Here is a 7,976-nt window from a genome sequence, read left to right on the forward strand (position 1 = left end):
GCAGGTGAATCCCTCCTGGTCTCAGGGCAGAAGTTGTCTGAGGGCAGGTGAATCTCTCTTAAAACAGGTGAATCTCTCCTGGTCTCAGGGCAGAAGTTGTCTGAGGGCAGGTGAATCCCTCCTGGTCTCAGGGCAGAAGTTGTATTTTTCTGTTTTAGGGCAACATAGTTGGACAAAAGGGAGTCAACTGTCTCCTCTGGTCTCAGGGCAGAAGTTGTCTGAGGGCAGGTGAATCTCTCCTGGTCTCAGGGCAGAAGTTGTATTTTTCTGTTTTAAGGCAACATAGTTGGAAAGAAGGGAGTCAACTGTCTCCTCTGGTCTCAGGGCAGAAGTCGTCTGAGGGCAGGTGAATCTCTCCTGGTCTCAGGGCAGAAGTTGTCTGAAGGCAGGTGAATCCCTCCTGGTCTCAGGGCAGAAGTTGTATTTTTCTGTTTTAAGGCAACATAGTTGGACAAAAGGGAGTCAACTGTCTCCTCTGGTCTCAGGGCAGAAGTTGTCTGAGGGCAGATGAATCTCTCCTGGTCTCAGGGCAGAAGTTGTATTTTTCTGTTTTAAGGCAACATAGTTGGAAAGAAGGGAGTCAACTGTCTCCTCTGGTCTCAGGGCAGAAGTTGTCTGAGGGCAGGTGAATCTCTCCTGGTCTCAGGGCAGAAGTTGTCTGAGGGCAGGTGAATCTCTCCTGCTCTCAGGACAGAAGTGGTAAGTGGTATTATCTTTTGTTTTATATTTATCTGATGGGTGCGGTAGTCTAGTTTTCGTGGCTTTGTTTCAATTAGGTTTAGTTGTTTCTTTGAGTCAGGGTAGAGGGTTAGCCCCCAGATCTGACGGCCCTGGTGGGTTGGTCTGGGAGGCTGCCCTTCTTTTGTTTATTTTGGCCGGCCCATCACTTTCAAGCATGACAGTGAACAAGGTCGATTGAACTTTTTAAAATTATTTTCAATGAAGAAAAAAATGGTCTCAGGGCAGAATTTCTGTTTTTCTGTTTTAAGGCAACATAGATGGAAAAAAGGGAGTCAACTGTCTCCTCTGGTCTCAGGGCAGAAGTTGTTTTGTAGGATTTTCCTCATGGTTGTTTAGTCTCATCTGGTCCCAGGGCAGAGACCATTATTTCTCACAATTTTGTCTGAGGGCAGGTGAATCCCTCCTGGTCTCAGGGCAGAAGTTGTATTTTTCTGTTTTAAGGCAACGTAGTTGGACAAAAGGGAGTCAACTGTCTCCTCTGGTCTCAGGGCAGAAGTTGTCTGAGGGCAGGTGAATCTCTCCTGGTCTCAGGGCAGAAGTTGTCTGAGGGCAGGTGAATCCCTCCTGGTCTCAGGGCAGAAGTTGTCTGAGGGCAGGTGAATCTCTCCTGGTCTCAGGGCAGAAGTTGTCTGAGGGCAGGTGAATCCCTCCTGGTCTCAGGGCAGAAGTTGTATTTTTCTGTTTTAAGGCAACATAGTTGGAAAGAAGGAAGTCAACTGTCTCCTCTGGTCTCAGGGCAGAAGTTGTCTGAGGGCAGGTGAATCCCTCCTGGTCTCAGGGCAGAAGTTGTATTTTTCTGTTTTAAGGCAACATAGTTGGACAAAAGGGAGTCAACTGTCTCCTCTGGTCTCAGGGCAGAAGTTGTCTGAGGGCAGGTGAATCCCTCCTGGTCTCAGGGCAGAAGTTGTCTGAGGGCAGGTGAATCTCTCCTGGTCTCAGGGCAGAAGTTGTATTTTTCTGTTTTAAGGCAACATAGTTGGACAAAAGGGAGTCAACTGTCTCCTCTGGTCTCAGGGCAGAAGTTGTCTGAGGGCAGGTGAATCCCTCCTGGTCTCAGGGCAGAAGTTGTATTTTTCTGTTTTTAGGCAACATAGTTGGAAAGAAGGGAGTCAACTGTCTCCTCTGGTCTCAGGGCAGAAGTTGTCTGAGGGCAGGTGACTCTCTCCTGGTCTCAGGGCAGAAGTTGTCTGAGGGCAGGTGAATCTCTCCTGGTCTCAGGGCAGAAGTTGTCTGAGGGCAGGTGAATCCCTCCTGGTCTCAGGGCAGAAGTTGTATTTTTCTGTTTTAAGGCAACGTAGTTGGACAAAAGGGAGTCAACTGTCTCCTCTGGTCTCAGGGCAGAAGTTGTCTGAGGGCAGGTGAATCCCTCCTGGTCTCAGGGCAGAAGTTGTCTGAGGGCAGGTGAATCTCTCCTGGTCTCAGGGCAGAAGTTGTCTGAGGGCAGGTGAATCCCTCCTGGTCTCAGGGCAGAAGTTGTATTTTTCTGTTTTAAGGCAACATAGTTGGAAAGAAGGGAGTCAACTGTCTCCTCTGGTCTCAGGGCAGAAGTTGTCTGAGGGCAGGTGAATCCCTCCTGGTCTCAGGGCAGAAGTTGTATTTTTCTGTTTTAAGGCAACATAGTTGGACAAAAGGGAGTCAACTGTCTCCTCTGGTCTCAGGGCAGAAGTTGTCTGAGGGCAGGTGAATCCCTCCTGGTCTCAGGGCAGAAGTTGTCTGAGGGCAGGTGAATCTCTCCTGGTCTCAGGGCAGAAGTTGTATTTTTCTGTTTTAAGGCAACATAGTTGGAAAGAAGGGAGTCAACTGTCTCCTCTGGTCTCAGGGCAGAAGTTGTCTGAGGGCAGGTGAATCTCTCCTGGTCTCAGGGCAGAAGTTGTCTGAGGGCAGGTGAATCTCTCCTGGTCTCAGGGCAGAAGTTGTCTGAGGGCAGGTGAATCCCTCCTGGTCTCAGGGCAGAAGTTGTATTTTTCTGTTTTAAGGCAACATAGTTGGACAAAAGGGAGTCAACTGTCTCCTCTGGTCTCAGGGCAGAAGTTGTCTGAGGGCAGGTGAATCCCTCCTGGTCTCAGGGCAGAAGTTGTCTGAGGGCAGGTGAATCCCTCCTGGTCTCAGGGCAGAAGTTGTCTGAGGGCAGGTGAATCTCTCCTGGTCTCAGGGCAGAAGTCGTATTTTTCTGTTTTAAGGCAACATAGTTGGAAAGAAGGGAGTCAACTGTCTCCTCTGGTCTCAGGGCAGAAGTTGTCTGAGGGCAGGTGAATCTCTCCTGGTCTCAGGGCAGAAGTTGTATTTTTCTGTTTTAAGGCAACATAGTTGGACAAAAGGGAGTCAACTGTCTCCTCTGGTCTCAGGGCAGAAGTTGTCTGAGGGCAGGTGAATCTCTCCTGGTCTCAGGGCAGAAGTTGTATTTTTCTATTTTAAGGCAACATAGTTGGAAAGAAGGGAGTCAACTGTCTCCTCTGGTCTCAGGGCAGAAGTTGTCTGAGGGCAGGTGAATCTCTCCTGGTCTCAGGGCAGAAGTTGTCTGAGGGCAGGTGAATCCCTCCTGGTCTCAGGGCAGAAGTTGTCTGAGGGCAGGTGAATCTCTCCTGGTCTCAGGGCAGAAGTTGTCTGAGGGCAGGTGAATCCCTCCTGGTCTCAGGGCAGAAGTCGTATTTTTCTGTTTTAAGGCAACATAGTTGGAAAGAAGGGAGTCAATTGTCTCCTCTGGTCTCAGGGCAGAAGTTGTCTGAGGGCAGGTGAATCTCTCCTGGTCTCAGGGCAGAAGTTGTCTGAGGGCAGGTGAATCCCTCCTGGTCTCAGGGCAGAAGTTGTATTTTTCTGTTTTAGGGCAACATAGTTGGACAAAAGGGAGTCAACTGTCTCCTCTGGTCTCAGGGCAGAAGTTGTCTGAGGGCAGGTGAATCTCTCCTGGTCTCAGGGCAGAAGTTGTATTTTTCTGTTTTAAGGCAACATAGTTGGACAAAAGGGAGTCAACTGTCTCCTCTGGTCTCAGGGCAGAAGTCGTCTGAGGGCAGGTGAATCTCTCCTGGTCTCAGGGCACTAGGCTTTGTCTCTCACTCTCTCTATTCCACCTGACCAGAGAAGCAGTCAGTCAGCCTGGAGGTTGGCTGTGGTATTATCTTTTGTTTTATATTTATCTGATGGGTGCGGTAGTCTAGTTTTCGTGGCTTTGTTTCAATTAGGTTTAGTTGTTTCTTTGAGTCAGGGTAGAGGGTTAGCCCCCAGATCTGACGGCCCTGGTGGGTTGGTCTGGGAGGATGCCCTTCTTTTGTTTATTTTGGCCTGCCCATCACTTTCAAGCATGACAGTGAACAAGGTCGATTGAACTTTTTAAAATTATTTTCAATGAAGAAAAAAATGGTCTCAGGGCAGAATTTCTGTTTTTCTGTTTTAAGGCAACATAGATGGAAAAAAGGGAGTCAACTGTCTCCTCTGGTCTCAGGGCAGAAGTTGTTTTGTAGGATTTTCCTCATGGTTGTTTAGTCTCATCTGGTCCCAGGGCAGAGACCATTATTTCTCACAATTTTGTCTGAGGGCAGGTGAATCCCTCCTGGTCTCAGGGCAGAAGTTGTATTTTTCTGTTTTAAGGCAACGTAGTTGGACAAAAGGGAGTCAACTGTCTCCTCTGGTCTCAGGGCAGAAGTTGTCTGAGGGCAGGTGAATCTCTCCTGGTCTCAGGGCAGAAGTTGTCTGAGGGCAGGTGAATCCCTCCTGGTCTCAGGGCAGAAGTTGTCTGAGGGCAGGTGAATCTCTCCTGGTCTCAGGGCAGAAGTTGTCTGAGGGCAGGTGAATCCCTCCTGGTCTCAGGGCAGAAGTTGTATTTTTCTGTTTTAGGGCAACATAGTTGGACAAAAGGGAGTCAACTGTCTCCTCTGGTCTCAGGGCAGAAGTTGTCTGAGGGCAGGTGAATCTCTCCTGGTCTCAGGGCAGAAGTTGTATTTTTCTGTTTTAAGGCAACATAGTTGGAAAGAAGGGAGTCAACTGTCTCCTCTGGTCTCAGGGCAGAAGTCGTCTGAGGGCAGGTGAATCTCTCCTGGTCTCAGGGCAGAAGTTGTCTGAGGGCAGGTGAATCCCTCCTGGTCTCAGGGCAGAAGTTGTATTTTTCTGTTTTAAGGCAACATAGTTGGACAAAAGGGAGTCAACTGTCTCCTCTGGTCTCAGGGCAGAAGTTGTCTGAGGGCAGATGAATCTCTCCTGGTCTCAGGGCAGAAGTTGTATTTTTCTGTTTTAAGGCAACATAGTTGGAAAGAAGGGAGTCAACTGTCTCCTCTGGTCTCAGGGCAGAAGTTGTCTGAGGGCAGGTGAATCTCTCCTGGTCTCAGGGCAGAAGTTGTCTGAGGGCAGGTGAATCTCTCCTGGTCTCAGGGCAGAAGTTGTCTGAGGGCAGGTGAATCTCTCCTGCTCTCAGGACAGAAGTTGTCTGAGGGCAGGTGAATCCCTCCTGGTCTCAGGGCAGAAGTCGTATTTTTCTGTTTTAAGGCAACATAGTTAGAAAGAAGGGAGTCAACTGTCTCCTCTGGTCTCAGGGCAGAAGTTGTCTGAGGGCAGGTGAATCTCTCCTGGTCTCAGGGCAGAAGTTGTCTGAGGGCAGGTGAATCTCTCCTGGTCTCAGGGCAGAAGTTGTCTGAGGGCAGGTGAATCTCTCCTGGTCTCAGGGCAGAAGTCGTATTTTTCTGTTTTAAGGCAACGTAGTTGGACAATTCTCATTATTGGAGTTTTAAGACTTTTTAAAGCTGCTGTTCATGTTCAACATTGTCACTGTTCACCCACTTCATTCTGCTACATTATGAAATTACATACATTGCACTATATATTGCTTAATATTGTAAGTGAATGGAATACAAATATATATATATTAAAGCTAAACATTTAAAGAATATCAAAGCCATGCAAAATAATGATTTTATCCTAACCTTCCAGAGCTTTGATAATAAAGGTGTGGATAAATCACCACTTCTTCATGAGAAATATAACACTTAACACTTGAAAATAGTTCCACATAGTAAGGTAGTTCATATTACATCTTTAATCAGCATCATAAACTACGGATATCTGACAAAATCGGCCTCTAACCAAAAGGAATGTAATAAAAGTCAGATGGTGTAACCGGTTACACCATTTGACATTTCAATTTAAATTAAATTTAACAGGCATTATGATGGACACCTATGTAAGCACATGGCCTTAGATTTTAAACACATTTTTTAAAATAAATACTTATTTTTACAATTATTATGAATGATAAATGTTTTTCTGGGGTCATACTATTTGACATGTAACCCTAAGCACACCTGACCACACCCTAAAAATGTCAAATTATCAAGATTTCAAAGAGTTACTAACCTCATCATGCAGCAGTTAGGCTAATCAGGGGTCCTTCTCTGTGATATAATTTCCTGTCACATGGTCTTCTTGCACAAATTAACAAAATGGCTCCTTGAATGTTGGTTACACGACCTTGACACTTTAGGAAGTTGACTTGACAGACACAATTCCCCAAATTAATTATAATATTCAGAACAATGGTGTTCCATTTATTTTATTCATTATTAAACAACACAAATGTAAGATTATGCCAAACTAGTTGATAGGTGAAATTCTCAATAAAACACCCTTTTTTGAACAAGTTAAACTATTTAGTACGAAGTTTTTATGGTTACATCTCATTGACATTTTTGCCATTATCCCCTGAATATTCTCTGAGAATTGATTAAATCCAGAAATTTTAGATGAGGTCTTCAAAAAGAGAATGTATGCAAGTAATTTGTACGTTTATTTTCAAATTTTAACCTTTTTTTAAATTCAACTGAACCATAATATGTAATGATGTCGGGGATTGCACTACAGTCAGTCTCTCTGAGACAATTTTGTGTTAAATGACTCTGTTACATGCTCCCCCTCTGCTGGCCAGGATGTGCCACTGTGGCTGATGCTTGGCCTCCTGCCTTTCCAGGTGATAGCTGTCTGGCTGATTAGGAATAACCAATAAGAGAGGGTAGGGCACTAGGCTTTGTCTCTCACTCTCTCCATTCCACCTGACCAGAGAAGCAATCAGTCAGCCTGGAGGTTGGCTGTGGTATTATCTTTTGTTTTATATTTATCTGATGGGTGCGGTAGTCTAGTTTTCGTGGCTTTGTTTCAATTAGGTTTAGTTGTTTCTTTGAGTCAGGGTAGAGGGTTAGCCCCCAGATCTGACGGCCCTGGTGGGTTGGTCTGGGAGGCTGCCCTTCTTTTGTTTATTTTGGCCGGCCCATCAGTTTCAAGCATGACAGTGAACAAGGTCAATTGAACTTTTTAAAATTATTTTCAATGAAGAAAAAAATGGTCTCAGGGCAGAATTCGTGTTTTTCTGTTTTAAGGCAACGTAGTTGGAAAAAAGAAGTCAACTGTCTCCTCTGGTCTCAGGGCAGAAGTTGTTTTGTAGGATTTTCCTCATGGTTGTTTAGTCTCATCTGGTCCCAGGGCAGAGACCATTGTTTCCCACAATTTTCAAATTTTAACCTTTTTTTTAAATTCAACTGAACCATAAGAACACAAAAAAAGTTGCGTCACGTCTAGGGATGTAACGGTTACCGGTGTCACGGTAAACCACGGTAACATTCCCGACGATGAAGGTTACCGTTTATGTTTTAATTACCATGGTAACCGCCGCGGTCGATAACCACGGTGTGGAAAACTCGCGAGATACTTTATCCAAGTCTCCCTACGCAGGCGCAGCGTGCAACGTGCGCTTGTTATGTAGTGAAGAAGACATGGCGGAGGGAGGACGTGATAGTAGCGGCCCTCAAGGCATTTTTCCGCCTTCAAAGAGAACCAAATCTGAAGTCTGGGCGTATTTTGGTTATTATAAGAATGCTCAGGGACAGCTGGTCGACGATGGCAGCCGTATCTGCAGGAGCTGCAAGAAGAAAGTTGTTGCGAGGGGCGGCAACACATCCAATTTACTTACTCATTTGCGCGACCATCGCCCTCAACTGTTCAGCGAATGCAAGGTAAATTAACCTTAAGCTCAGGTGAATGATGTGTGTATGTCGAGTTTTCTCTGTCTAATTTGCTGTTGTCACTAATGCAAACTGACCAGATAGTGGTATAACTGAACGAAGTTGATCCGTGATTTGGCACGTTATCTGAAACGCTTATTAATTGTAGATTTCACTTTTTAAAGTTGACCTAATAATTCCCCAAATATTGATGCAGAGCTGCTGTGAGGAGGATTTGAGACAAACACGTACTGGGTG

The sequence above is a fragment of the Pagrus major genome, chromosome 10 (assembly GCF_040436345.1).
Source record: "Pagrus major chromosome 10, Pma_NU_1.0".
NCBI classification, from domain to species: domain Eukaryota; kingdom Metazoa; phylum Chordata; class Actinopteri; order Spariformes; family Sparidae; genus Pagrus; species Pagrus major.